Source organism: Xyrauchen texanus, chromosome 21, assembly GCF_025860055.1.
Source record: "Xyrauchen texanus isolate HMW12.3.18 chromosome 21, RBS_HiC_50CHRs, whole genome shotgun sequence".
NCBI lineage: Eukaryota > Metazoa > Chordata > Actinopteri > Cypriniformes > Catostomidae > Xyrauchen > Xyrauchen texanus.
In genome coordinates this window covers 26,964,169-26,977,061 of record NC_068296.1, presented here as the reverse complement: position 1 = coordinate 26,977,061, position 12,893 = coordinate 26,964,169, and positions in this window count along the sequence as shown.

Below are 12,893 nucleotides of genomic sequence, written 5' to 3'. Positions count from 1 at the left end.
AAGGAACTACAATTAATTTCAAATAATTGGAGTGAAACAACGCAACATTCTCTATCATCTATCCCAGTTCTTGGGATAGAAGAAGCCGTGGATGACTGCGGAGGTGCGTGCGCTGCTGAGGACCCGAGACTGCCCTAAGAATAGCGAGTGCCAAACTGTCCCGGGCCATCAGAGATGTAAAGCGCGCACACGCCCAGAGAATCCACTGTCACTTCCAGGCCATCACCAACTACAGGACAACATCAGTTGCCTGTGCCAAAGATGCCTCCCTTCCAGATGCACTGAATGACTTCTATGCTAGGTTTGAAGCACAGAACTACGTGGTGGCGAGGAAGACCACCCCTCCTCCCAACGACCAGGTGCTCTGTCTTACCACGGCTGATGTGAGGAAAACTCTACTTAGAGTCAACCCACGGAAGGCTGCTGGACCAGAAAACATTCCTGGAAGAGTGCTCAGAGGATGTGCAGACCAGCTAGCAGATATTCTTAACGACATCTTCAACATCTCTCTGAGCAGCGCCTTCGTTCCAATGTACTTCAAGGCCACCACCATCGTTCCCATGCCAAAGAAGTCTTCAGTGTCCTGCCTCAACGACTGCCGTCCCGTCGCACTCACACCCATCATCATGAAGCGCTTTGAGAGGCTCGTCATAAGGCACATTAAGACCCACTGCAGTTCGCGTATCGTCCAAACCGTTCAACAGACGACGTCATCACACCACCCTCCATCTGTTCCTCACCCACCTAGATAAAAAGGACTCATACGTTCGAATGCTGTTCATAGACTTCAGCTCAGCATTCAACACAATAATTCCTTATTCTCATCTTTTTGCACTTCTGTGTACTGGTCAGCGTTGCACGGTCTCTCACTGTGCCTGTTGTCCTGTTACTTTTTAGTCATTTATTGTACTGTCCCGTACTTTTTGCACGTTTGCACGTGCACTTTATTTAGGTATGTTATTTAGTCTGTGTAGTCTCATGTGGTTCTGTGTTTGTCCTATGTTGTTTTATGTAGCACTATGGAGGAACGTTGTCTCGTTTCACTGTGTACAGTACAGGACTAACTGTATATGGTTGAACGACAATAAAAACCACTTGACTTGACTTGTATATAATCCAAATGAGATTTTTTTTCATTCAGAAGATTCGAAACACACCCAAGTGCCCCCCGTGCTGATTTATTAAGGAATTTACAGTGACTGAGTGACACTGTGAGAGTGGATCCTCATTTTATGTTTTATGATTTATGATTGTTGGGACACCTAAATTACTGACATTAAATCAACTTTTATATAACTGAACCGTCGCTAGAGGTTAATTAAAATGCATGCAGTTTATATGCACATTGTTTTGGCTGTATTTATCTAACACTACATGACAACTCACTGTCAAACAGTTATAATGGTAGGAATTCCCATTGGGATTCTAAGATAGTGGTACATGTGCCTGACATAATTATTAAGTTCAAATGAGGTAGGCAGTCCTGTACTTTCACAGCTAACAGCAGCACTTTCAGTCATCTTTCCCACATTAGTGTTATTAATGCATTAGAGTGTATAAGTGTTGATGCAGTGACATGGTCAGAGATGTAGCTGACTATATGTAATGTATGTAGTATGAAGCAGAGACAATATAGTGAGTTTGAGCAGAGAATTGAGCTAATAATGAAATAAAAGCTCAGTTGAATCAGGAAAAGATGTGATCTAGAAGATGGGGGAGTTAAAGGGACCCCCAAGAGCTCTGACAAAGTTCAAACACTGCCAATAACAGGATGGTTACTGAGATTGAGTAAAATTTGGCTGGTCATGCCATGCTAACATGGGTGCCCTCATAAGGGGCCCCTCTCCATGTAGAATAAAACAGCTTTTATAAGGTTACTGAGATGACTGGAGTCTTCATCTAATGTGAGAGGTCATGATTTTATACATATGTATGAAAATTATTATTGATTTATTTTTTAACAAGGCTTCTTTAAATGAGGGGGAAAATACAGAGTGCACAATTACTGTTAGTATACTATAATAATAATAAAAATTTCCTCATACCTGTCTTTCTCAGTGTATTGTTTTTTTTATTATTATTTTTGTCCAGTGAATTACTCGGCAAGGCTCCAATAACATTTTCTGTTTCTGCTCCTTTAGGCCCGATAATGAAAACCAATATAAGAACAGTTTGTGGTGTATTTGTCTGTCTTTCTTCTCTATTTCCTTTCCTGCCAACAGTCTTTCAAGCAATCATAATTGCATGGGCAAAACAAGCTCACCCTTTTAAGCATTTCTTTTACAAATCAGCACTGTCTGAGGATGCCTTTTTAAGTACTGTAAAGTCATTCAGATGTGGGGTCAGAGTTCTGGCCGTGCCATTAAAACTCAGGCAGAGACATAGTGCTCTCATTTAACTGCTCGGCTGCATCATATATTATCCCATTGCCACAGAGCTGCATTAGAGAGGATCTTTGATTTTTTCTTTTAGAGCAACATAAATCAAATGCAAGCCAATGTCTGCCTGTGACATCCTTGCATTTGTCCTCAATGAATAGGATGGAGGACTTTTGTTGAATTATCTCTATCTATCTATCTATCTATCTATCTATCTATCTATCTATCTATCTATCTATCTATCTATCTATCTATCTATCTATCTATCTATCTATCTATCTATCTATCTATCTATGTGTCCATCCATCATCATCTATCCATCCATCCATCTATCCATCTATCTATCTATGTATCTATCCATCCATCCATCCATATACAGTATGTAGCCATCCATCCATCCATCCATCCATCCATCCATCCATCCATCCATCCATCTATCTATCTATCTATCTATCTATCTATCTATCTATCTATCTATCTATCTATCTATCTATCTATCTATCTATCTATCTGTGTCCATCCATCATCATCTATCCATCCATCCATCTATCCATCTATCTATCTATGTATCTATCCATCCATCCATCCATATACAGTATGTAGCCATCCATCCATCCATCCATCCATCCATCTATCTATCTATCTATCTATCTATCTATCTATCTATCTATCTATCTATCTATCTATCTATCTATCTATCTATCTATCTATCTATCTATCTATATACAGTATGTATCCATCCATCCAGCATCCATCCATCCATCCATCTATCTATCTATCTATCTATCTATCTATCTATCTATCTATCTATCTATCTATCTATCTATCTATCTATCTATCTATCTATATACAGTATGTATCCATCCATCCATCCATCCATCCATCCATCCATCCATCCATCCATCCATCCATCCATCCATCCATCCATCCATCCATCCATCTATCTATCTATCTATCTATCTATCTATCTATCTATCTATCTATCTATCTATCTATATCTTAGATTAAAAAAAGCAATGCCTTCTTTAGTTTCATGCATTTCAGATTTGTCTCTCCTTCTTCTTGTTTTTGTAGTTGTACAACAATGTCAAGGAAAACATTAAGGATCCAACTGTCTCAATACCCAGCCCTCTTTGGTTGTCCCCACCTCAAAGCAAAGCTTGTCAACTAGCATCTGAAACTAGAAGGGACATCTGCCAGCAAGACACCCACCCTCCCTACTGCTCTCAGGAGGGTGTATTTGAGCCACATGTCCATCATTCCCGTTGTGAAGATTTCATTTTCTCTCTTCCTGCCCTCTCTCTGCCACTGTTTTGAGAGGTGCTGTCTTCCGCTTTGATCTATGATGAACAGATGACCTTTTTCCCAAGTCAGGTGTCTGGCCCTGTAACATCATGTTCTAACAGTGTGTCAAAACAGAATAGCTCACCTTCTCCAACTCTGGTTATTTGTCTCGGATAGACTCACAAATCTGTTTTGAGGAGATCTAAGGTGAGGTGTTGGGGATGTTGGCAACTGGGTGTGTTTTAAGTGTTTATAAATAAAAAGAGAATATAATGTTGTTTATTGAAACAAACTGGAGAAAGTATTTCAAAGTACAGCTTTTAGCAATTAATTCTGATTCAGTATTGATCCAGCTGAGAGATTACAAGCCTTATACTGTAAGCATTGATCATTCCTTGATCAATGGCCCAATCAGTATGTTTGTTCTTAATCCTTCAATAGTGTATATTGAAACCACAGTGGGCTATAAAATTAAATTAGTATTGTTTGCATTACAACAGTGTGAAACCTGTTTCATTAAAATAAACTAGAAACCGTTGTGTATGTATGTGGCACCTTTAGGTAAAAAGGTAGATGGTTATTGTAGCTTTATACCACGGGGCTGTTGAATGCTTGATTCTGATTGGTTGACAGTTGTTCTAAAGTGCGCAATTATGTTTCAGTAAATGCATGGATAAAAAGTATTTCCAGGTCTTGACCGCATAATGGTTCTATAACACTTTCCCAAATTATTAAAGTTATTTCAAAGTGCAGAAAATGCAACCACAGCAAAAAAAGAAAAAAGAAAAGACACTGACTAAGTAAATCGGATAAGAATGACAAACAATGTCTGTTATATCCAAAATGTATTTAAATGTCTGCGGAATTCACCCTTCTACAATAAAGTGACACTTTTGAATTAGCAACGAAGGCTTGGGCTGTATAAAAGCAAGACATGTAATGTGTGGTGGAAGAAATTCTTTTTAATCACAAGAGCGTTTTAGGGATGAAAACCTGAAAATGTCTTGAAATAAACAACCTGAAAAATTTGTTGAGATGTAGTAACCCATAAGCAGATAAGCAGAATAATTGACTACGGCCTGTAGAATTATTGAAAAATTTAAATCTGCTTTGTGTCGTGACCGCATCTCCACTTTGGAGTGTGCGTTATTTTTCAATAATTCAATGGTCCATTGTCAATTATTCCTTACATAGTTGTTAGACCCAGAAGCCACAAGGCTATAAGGCTATATGTTAGTGTTATGTTTGAGGTCAAAATTCCATTTGCACAAACGCTTCTTTTCTCTAGCAGTGGTTTTGTATGCAGGTTTAAGTTACACATAGTTCCACACTGAGCTGGGGAGTAACAAAATACATGCAACTTGATTACGTACTTAAAATGCAAATAATTAGTAGGCTAACTTTATATCATTACAGTTACATTGATAATCAGAATACAGTTACATTAAAAAAAATACAGCTGCAAGCAGCAATTACAGAGCCAAGTACCACCATGGAAACCACTGCACTACCCAAAGGTCTCACAGAGCAAGCACAGATCACATTGTCCCTGGATGGATTTCAACTCACACCTTCCTGTTCCACAGGTCAGTGTGCTAGCCACTGCACCACAAATGCTCAACATCTTAAGCTACAAAGGGACATACCAAGTTTTGATGAATCACAACTGAGCACAGCTGTCACCAAGATGCAAATCAACATTTGATTGGGGAAAAGCCCTACCTCCTGTCAGCAAGAAAAATACAAAAATCTTCATTACTACACACATTTCTAATGCATGACTTACTGAGTTGGGGACTGAACTGAGAAGCTTCTAATTGACAGTTGATGGCTTTAACCACTGCTCCACTCTCATCCACCAAGATGAACACACTATGCTTAGAATTCTTTTTACAGCCAAGCACAACAGTCAATATGATCAATTTAGTATTCATGTAACTTTTCAACAGAGATCAGTTTGATAGTGAACCAGCCCATCATTAGCCCACCATTCATTATGCCAAAATAAAAGTAAACAGAACTGAGACATATTTACAGAATGACTTGTAGAGGTGGGAATTCAAACTCACAACCTTTAGAACTACAACCCAGTGCTTTAACAGACTCCACTCACATAGCCACTCAGTTGACAGGCCTACTGGCAAAGAAACTTCCTTACGTAAAGACAGACACAAGTGTAGGTTATCTTTTATCTTATCTATCTATCTTTAACAATCTAACTATAGTTATCCTCATACCATGATGTTGATGATGCATACCAAATTTGTATCACTTTTTTTATAAATTGTAATATAGCAGAGTCTTGCATTGACTACATTGCCACGGAGGATAGCGTGGGCCACCACATGCGCTAGGTATCCACAATAATGGGCTTAAGTCACATGAAAAAATGACAAGACAATTGCTGTCCAACATTTCACAGTGATTTCGAGGTTGTGTGATTTTATGACTGCATACATCAATTATAATGTCAGTGTGTTGCTGCCAGTTACTGCATGATAATAAAGTGCACAAAATGTACAAGATTAAAAAGAAAGTGCGGAAAAATTTGCACACTGTTTCTGTCAGTTATACTTGGATTTAATTTAAGCGCAAACATGACATTTAGTGCAGAATTCGGAGTAATTTTAGTGGTGTTGGCTATGTGTATTATTCAGCTTTAGGTGTAGGCTATGTCCTTTTCATCTCTGTCACCGCTTGAATGTTGACAGCAGACAGTATGAAGAAGATCCATTAGGTCTTCTTGTCCATATGTATGCGCTTTAAAGCCTCACACAGAAAAGTTCAAAATTCTTATTACCACAGCAGTTGATTGACAGGTAGCACTTTCAACCTAGAAGTCTTTTCTAGAAACTAGCCTTTGCACAATTTTCCTCATGTGGAACTTCAATTCTTCTCTGTCATAGATCATGAAGAGCTAACAAAACTAAATATAAACTAAAATAAAGCCATAACATGTTTGTTAGATCCTATACCAACTAAGCTCTTAAAAGAGGTATCTCCTGTAATTTCAGAACCTTTCTTAATATTATTAACTTCTCGCTATGCTTAGGTCATGTCCCAAGAAACTTTAAAATGGCAGTTATCAAACCACTTATTAAGAAGCCACAACTTGGTCCTGGAGAACTGGCTAATTATAGACCGATTTCAAATCTCCCGTTTATGTCAAAAATAATAGAAAAGGTAGTATCCTCACAAATATGTTCATTTCTACAGAGAAATAGTATATACGAAGAATTCAGTCAGGATTTAGGCCTCATCACAGTACAGAGACTGCACTTATCAGAGTTACAAATTACTTGCTCTTATCATCTGATCGTGGCTGCATTTCTCTTCTAGTGCTTTTAGATCTTAGTGCTGCATTCGACGCGATAGATCACGACATTCTCTTGAATAGGCTAGATAATTATGTTGGCATTTGTGGAGTAGCATTAGCATGGTTTACATCATATTTAGCAGACTGCTACCACTTTGTCTATGTAAATGATGAATTGTCAAACCAAACAAAAGTAAAATATGGAGTGCCACAGGTATCAGTTTTAGGGCCTCTGCTTTTCTCCTTGTATATGCTTCCCCTGGGAGATATTATCAGGAATCGTAGAATAAGTTTCCACTACTATGCCGACAATACACAACTTTATATTTCTTCAAAACCTGATGAGATTTCAAAATTCTTGAAATTAGCAGAGTGTATCAATGAAATAAAAGATTGGATGGCCAGAAATTTCTTTCTACTCAATTCTGACAAAACAGAGGTACTAATTATTGGGCCAAAAACAAACAAAAAGATAAGCTAATATAATTTAAGGCTCATGCTTTCTGTTGATGATGCCGAAAAATTAATTAATACGTTCATGACCTCAAGACTAGATTATTGTAATGCATTACTGGGTGGCTGTCCAGCAAGATCAATAAATGAACTTCAATTGGTTCAAAATGCAGCAGCCAGAGAGCTAACGAGAACCAAGAAATATGATCATATTAGCCCCATTTTATCATCATTACATTGGCTACCTGTTAAATTCCGTATTAATTTTAAAATTCTGTTAACTACGTACAAAGCTTTGAATGGTCTAGCTCTGCAGTACTTAAGTGACCTTCTGCCACGCTATATTCCATCACATTCATTATGATCGCAAACTTCTGGCCTGTTAATAGTTCCTAGAAAATCCATTCCTGCTTCGTGTTGGACTCCACTGCTACGTGTCGCTGAATGATGATGACTAAATGCAGCCGGTGCCAGCCAAACATCACTTCAGTCTATTATGATGGACTTTAGAGGATGAACTGATGCCAACTCCAACCATAAGACAAGGGATACTTCATATGCCATGGTCTGAACCTTGGATTTAGGATGGACCACACGGAACCTCACCAAAATTACCGGCCAGGTTGAACTGTGATGCACCTCACTGATCTCTGCCTGCATCACCTCGGACTATTGATGGACTACGATCTTGAAATGGAATGCATAGACTAACAATTGCCAACAAAAGCCTTCATCAGCCAATTAACAAGGACAATTGCATCTATGTGAACTTCTGCAGTTAATCCAGGATGGATTTCAAAGACATTAGTCATTAATCTTACAGTTCAAACAACATCGATGTTTAAACACTGACCCTTAACAGTTACTTAGTTTAATAATTTTACACCATGACTTTAACTATACATAAGTAATATTTACATTATATTCATGATGTTAGCCAGAGGGGAATTGGCCCCCACAGTGAGTCTGGTTTCTCCCAAGGTTATTTTTCTCCATTAATCTACATCTTGTGGAGTTTTGTGTTCCTTGAAACAATCACCTTCAGCTTGCTCACCGGGGTTATTAATACAAGTATTATTTAATTACTTATTTTTAAACACGATTTCAATCGTATTTTATCTAATTACACAATGATGATTCATCGACATTTTAGACATTACAGTTTTATCGTCTGTTACTGCCTGATCTTCTGTAAAGCTGCTTTGAAACGGTTGTGAAACGGTTGTGAAAGGCGCTACACAAATAAAATTGACTTGAATTGACCTGTCCGTCAGAGTGATAAAGATTGTTTTCTAGCACAACCTATATAGCAAATGATTTGTTGAAGAGCAGAGAACAGCATGGCATTTCTGTAGAATACATAGTCAATGTATTTTCTTTTTCTCTTTTTTTTTTTTGCTGTGGTTGCATATTCTGCACTTTGAAATAACTTTAATTCCCAGTGACGTGGTTGTGAATATTATGGGGAAAATTGTTTTAACACGACCATTTTCTCCAAATGTGTAAAAACACTCGTTCACGAACACTCGTTTACATTGATTGTGTGAGTTGTAACACCTTCTTTTGATTGGTCAGTGTAACGTAGTTCGATGGATAGGAGGAGGTGAGAACCGGCTTGGCAATATAAATAATAGTTTTAATAATAAACTTAAACAGAAGACACAAACACACACATGACAAACATGTCCATAAACGATCTCTCTCTCCCGCACAATCCTCCGCAGTCATCCTTTAATCCTCTCGGAGGCTTGATTAGCCTGATAAGGGACCGGGTGTGTAGAATCACGACCCGGCCCCACCCTCCACCCTGCCACAGTCAACTTCAGGCAGATTCAGATTTTTAAAAATTATCGGGAGGCTGTGAGCTGCTCGTAAGCTGCTCGGCTCCACTCGTAATTCTTCTCACATGATGCGAGCGCGACCACACAAGACAAGAAGAACAAGAAGTATACTTTCAAATAGAAATTATCTGTGATAAGCTCTGCAACTATTCAGTAAACAATACAAAGATCTCCAGCACAATATATCAGGAACACTAACACTAGTCTACCTGGGATTCAAACCCACAAACGTTCAAACTATACACAGGCCTTTTGGCAAAGAGAATTCCTGAGGTTAGAGTCAGCACTAGTGTGGATTGTTTTAACTATAAAAAAACTGCTCAAGTATCATCAGGACATGATGTCGATGATGCATACCAATTTTCTTTGAAAACCGGCATTGTATTTAAAAGATATATCATTTTTAAATAAATGCCAATATGGTGGAGAGGCAGTATGTCTGTACCCTCAGACCATGGTCCTCATAAGGCATACCATGTTTCGTTTCTATAGAACACAGCATTGCCAAAATACAGCCTCAAATCCTTTTTCACAGCCACCTCGCTAATTATGTGTTTGCATAACTTTTTCAAATACTGTATCAAAATTCGAATTATTCATTCAGTGCGGCTCAGTCTTGAGATTATTTTAAGCCATTTTGTGTGTAAATCAGGCAAAGTTTGAAGGAGCAGAAGTGAAAAAACATTTAATGATATAATCCAAGATGGCGGCCACTGTAATGGGTGGAGTTTTAATGTAAGGGGTCCATTAGAATCATCAGGAGGAGAGTAATTAGACAAAACAAGAACGGTTCAAAAGATACGCACAAAAGAAAAGTGCATTTGTTACATGGTGGTGGCACTATAATGTGTGTCCTAGAGGCCCAAATTGGTATGGATGCTATTCATGACTACTCCTATCAGTGATCAAATTTTATAATTTTCCTATGTACGGTTCTATGGGCTGCCATAGACTCCCATTGGGGAGAAATAATAACAATAATAACGAAAACAATAGATCCCACAGCATCTTCAGTGCTTGGCCCCTAATAATAATAATACTAATGAAAACAATAGGTGCCACAGCACCTAGGGTGCTTGGCTGCTTATAATACTAACAGATACAATAGGTGCCACAGCACCTTTGGTTTGATTCTTGGCACTATTCTTTGGAACTCTCTGATCACTGTCTAGTTCATCTTCTTCCAATCTACAGGCAGAAATAAAATCAACTAAACCTGTAATAAGGACTGTTAAGAATGGGCCCAAATGGTGTTTCGAACCTAGGACTTTCTTGTCAGATCAGAGAACAAACCATAGAGGCAAAACTGTGTTAGTCACTAAAGGGCCATACCAAGCTCAGAGCAACACAGCCAAGAATAGCACTCATCATCGTTTTCATGTTCTCAACTTTTCATCAAATTTAAACTAAATTTGCTTCGATAAGCACCAACATCGAAAACCACTGCACAACAAAAAGCGCACATAGAACACACAGAGAAAATACACACAACACTTTAAGTTGCCTCTGGGTGAATTCAAACCTTTGGTTTTCTGTTCCACAATTCAATGCACTATCCACTGCACCACAACCAAACGGACACATCAAGTGGAGAATGAATCAGTCACCATGATCAACGTCTTATTCATATAACTTTTCAACAGAGATCAATATCAGAATTTGATTGTGGAAAACCCCAGCAAATTTCTACTGCATGACTTGCAGAGGATGGACCACATTGCAGAGGCAGTGATCAAATCTGCAACCTTTGAAAATATAGTCAAGTGTTTAACACACTGAGTATGTCTTATAGATGCCAAATTTGGTATGGGGGCTATTCATGACCACCTCTATCAGGGTGCCAAATTTAAAATCGTGCTTTGGCACAGACCACATACGCCATCTTTTGAATGCCATAAATTCTGTTCAAAGACATAGTCACTCTGCCCTTGTAATTTCTCTCAACGCAGAAAAAATATTCAACATGGTGGAAAGGGAATCTCTCTTCGCCACCCTCGAGAAATATAATTTGGGCTCAAATTATCATTGAGTGGAACAAATTGCTGTATGCTAATACCAGGCCATGGTGACCACTAAGGGGCTTGTTTCATAATTGTTATGCATCAAAAGGGGTATGTGGCAGGGTTGCCCCCTCTCACCTCGTCTCTTCGCCTTGGTAATTGAGCCTCTTGCAGAGTCTATAAGGCAGTGTAAAAGCTCCTTTTTGATCAAGGTAGGAGATAAAGTGCATCAGATTTCACTCTATGTGGACAATGTGTTGTTATATATGTCTGAATTCGATCAATCAATTCCCGCACAAATAGAATGTATCTCACAATGTAGCATTCTGTCTGGTTATAAAATTAATCTGTCCAAATCTATGGCATATCCCCTTAATATTTTTCCTCTAGCTGATTTATCATCTCTATCACCTACTCAAATAGCAGCGAACAGCTTTAAGTACCTCAGTATTTTTGTTACACTGGTATTTGATGATCTTTTTAGCAAAAATGATTCCTCTCTTATGGATAGGATTAAAAAGAACCTTAATATATGGCACACACTTCCCATTGCCTTTTTGGGCAGAATAAATATAATTAGAATGAATATCCTCGCTAAATTGCTATACCTTTTCCAATCTCTTCTTTGCTATTTACCCAGCTCTGTGTGGTTTAATATTGAATCATTGGCCTGCTCTCCACTCCCAATACATTTTCCGACTTTTATCACAAATGTTAAGCCCAAATGTATTTCGGAAAATTATATTATCTCAAGCACTCTTTTGGCGTGGAGAGATGTAAAGTCCTATCTCAGAATACCATCATGTTTCTTTTTGTTAATCCCTATTGCTTCCAACCCTGACTTTCCAGCTTCCCTGTGCAACATTGGTTTTTCTGTCTGCTCAAAGGCAGGGATTTCCCAGATATCTCACCTTTTCCCAGAAAATACATTAAAATCTTTCCAGCAGATATAAGATCAATATGATATACCAATATCAAATTTTTATAAGTACCTAATTTTATAAAATCCTTATCTGATAAAGATAAATTCAGATTTTAAATGACTGGAATGTCAGATTTTTGGCTTCTTCTCTTGAGAGTTTGAAGAATGTTTGGGGAAAGGATCTATGTTATGGCATTGACAATGCCAACTGGTCTACTGCATATAAGAATATGTATCCAAAGTGTACCTCGCTGGAGGTTCATCAACTCAATTATAAATTTCATTAACAGAATTTATCTCACACCACTGCACTTAAAGAAGATTTAAAGAAATTCTTCTGGTTTGTGCTTCAAATGTAAAAAGTATAAAGGTACCCTTCTCCACTGTTTTTGTACTGTGATAAAATGTTCTGGACAAAAGCACATAGCACTACAGAAGAACTCCTTAAGCTGCAATTTGATATGACCCAGGAATTGTTTCTATTGAACATTGGGGTGGAGACACATCTTTGGGACAATGTTAAACATCTCTCCTTATATTTCACTCTTCTTGCACATCTTCTTGTATTATTTTTGGTCTCGCTTTTTTCATGTTGTTTGTATGTTTGTTGTTTATTTGCCTTTGTAAACCAATAAAGTTGTAATCGTATGTGTATGGATTATGACAAAACTGATTATAATATATATAGCGCACCACGAT